The following is a 2,916-nucleotide window of genomic DNA, read 5'->3' as shown; positions in this document are numbered from 1 at the left end:
TTTCATCTTGTGATTTCAGATTATTCTTGCAATATTATCTTACTCCAAAAAGAATTCAAACCTAAGAAATTATATTATATATCAGTATAATAAAACGCTTATCAACTGCTTGTGAGTGGGAGAGCTCTTTTATCAAACTCTTGACAGGGACTATTCCCCTCGGGCAAGCCCTCGGGGAATAGTTCCCTGTCGCGGGTTTGACAAAAGAGCTTTCCCATTCACAATCAGTGGATAAGCGTATACTAATCTTTTCGTGTGCAGAATTACAAACTGGAAGACAAATCAGACATTAAAAGGATGTTTCTCTAATCATTGTGATGACAACGAACAATAAATTTAATTAAAGAAGATGTGTATCATCTATACATTCAGCAATCGTCAGATAAAATGAGAAACGAACAAAACCTCTCACAATATACTGTAATTACCCATGCTATCTAATGTATCAGGTACAATTTATTAAGTTACATAAAAGCAAACTAATATTTAATCGTAATATGTCATGATATATACAATGAAACAAATAAGAGTTCCTTTCATTCAATAAAAAAGGAAACAAAGAAACACTCTATATCTAGAGACAGTAGTTTAGATTTAAATTTGATCAAACTTTGGCACAATATAAAATCATCAACAACTGTTCCTCTAGATAAGCATATAAAATTTGTGCACTAAAATAAACATCTCAGAAAGTGTTATCCCATTCATTTATAGTGCTTTTTATAACAGACCTTAAGATCATGAATTGAGAAAATACTTACTAGTCAAATATTTTACTTTGGAATGTTATGAATATCCCTTCATTGAATTTGCAAGAATGTGTTACATACAAATTTTACAAGCATGTAGAAAATTCTGCTTCATTATAATTTTTTTTTTCAAAATGTAAATTGATTTCAATTTTCGGATGAAATTTGTTCTTAGTGTGATTTTTGAGCCAGGTATGCATTGTTGACTTTTTTCACTGTTCAGGTCTTCGTAATGTACTGATCTAGTCTAGATATTCCCCATTTCCCTATGTCGTCTGTTATTTCCCATTCCTCCTCGTCCATTCTCCTTCCCTTTGTTATTTCCTCCTATGTAATACGGTCCAGGATTTTTCACCGGCCCTCTTTCTTTTTTATTCTATAATTTGAATTAATAACTTTTTGTCATTTCTTTAAAAGTATACATTTTCTTAAATAAAATGCTGCATTTTGATTTTCACTATTATAAATTTATACATGCTAGCGGTTATAGATTTGATGTAAATGTTTTATCAGTTATGTTTGGAAAGCACTTTTTTCATTTGTCACCTATGTAGTTTTTTCATAACATCTGATTTTACTCTGTATGATTTATCTGAAACCTTTTTGCTGTTGTGATCACTAATGTTTATTTTCCAACCTTTTTTCTAAATGTCTTTAGTTTTGGGTCTTCACTTGGTGTGTTTACGGAGCAAACTTTGATGAAGACGCCCATCACGATCACAATCCCGACCACAATTAGCATCACACCCCACCAGTATTCCTGTAAAATAAACAGAACCACGAACCCGACTACAATAAGCATCACACCCCAACAGTGTTCCTGTAAAAAATAGAAAGAATCATGAACCCGACTTCAATTAGCATAACAACCATCCAGTGTTCCTGTAAAATTAAACAGAATCACGATTCCGACTACAATTAACATTATACCCAACCAGTGTTCGTGTAAAAATAAAGAGAATTACGACTCCGACGCAATGATCAAAATAATAATTATATCCCTGATGGTATATATTATCACCAGAATTGAAGTTTAATTACATACAATGATCCAGTTTTTAATTGTAATGAGAGTTTCTTCTCCAAAGATCAAATTTTTCAGTCGCTCTAGAGGTCCCTCGTTATCAACACCACTACATCTGTGGAAAACGTCACCTTAGCCTTGATAGTTGCTACAGGGTGTGCCTTGAATATACAAAATACAATACAATATCCCTGCTAGTTGTAACAGGGTGTGCCTATAACATATACAATTTTCGTCAGATTAGTCTTGAGTATTGATTCATTGTTTTCTTTTAGGTTTAATGATTAGGTTAAACAATTAGTGACAATTTCATATTTATTTACAGTATTTTTGTAATTATCAAACGTGTGAATCTAGTCCTCTTGGCTTATGACTTCATATTAACGAAAGACTTTTTTCTAATACTTGACTATTATCAGGTATTGTAAATTTACAAGACTTTATACTAGATAATTGATACGATGAATGAATTCATGTCGTTAATTTGATTTTTGTTGCTTGTCAAATTTTTTTATGACGTCACAATTAAAATTCTAATACGGAGAAATTGTATTTGCTTACAAGGTCATTGTATCGACCATAAAACTTTTTTCAAGTAAAATATCCAAATATGAAACAGATCTGTCAGACTCAAGCTCACTAAGATATATCGTATCGACATAAAAAAAAATGAATATTGAATACTGACCAACTAAATAAATTCCATATTTAAACCAGTTGGATAACGTCACTTTTCTTCCATGATATATACAGTAACTATAAGATGACACTAATATTTAAAGCAGTTGAGTTATGTTACTTTCTCCTTTCATATATAATAACAATATGTGACACTTACATTTAAAGCATGTGGATTAGGTCAGTTTTATCCTTTGATATATACAATAAGATGGCATACTAACATTTAAAGCAGTTGGATTATGACACTTTTCTTGTACAATATAGTCGCCCTCGTGGCGCAGTGGTTAGAGCGTCTGCTATAGAGTCGCGAAGTAAGGAGTCAATCCTTACGTCGGGGGTTCGAATCCCACTGGGAGACTTGGAGACCGGTCCTTCGGATGAGACCGTATAAACCGAGGCCCCGTGTCGCAGTAGGTGCTGGCACGAAAAAGATCCCTAACTGCTCAAAGGTCCTGAGTGCCG

The 2,916-nt window shown here is 33.0% G+C and overlaps 1 long non-coding RNA gene across 1 annotated transcript; it reads right to left on the bottom strand.

Annotated features, from left to right (window-relative positions):
- Positions 1 to 469: 469 nt before the first annotated feature.
- Positions 470 to 1,892, bottom strand: LOC134254065 (uncharacterized). Its single transcript, XR_009989245.1, has 3 exons — positions 1,795 to 1,892; positions 1,387 to 1,509; positions 470 to 1,125 (listed from the first exon to the last, which is right to left on the bottom strand). It is a non-coding gene; the product is annotated as an uncharacterized LOC134254065 (long non-coding RNA).
- Between the last annotated feature and the right edge of the window lie 1,024 nt (positions 1,893 to 2,916).

The sequence above is a fragment of the Saccostrea cucullata genome, unplaced genomic scaffold, assembly GCF_032062105.1.
Source record: "Saccostrea cucullata isolate Sc308-1 unplaced genomic scaffold, CSIRO_AGI_Scuc_v1 ctg1436, whole genome shotgun sequence".
Classification (NCBI taxonomy): Eukaryota; Metazoa; Mollusca; class Bivalvia; order Ostreida; family Ostreidae; genus Saccostrea; species Saccostrea cuccullata.
This window is presented reverse-complemented; position numbering and strand designations above follow the sequence as displayed.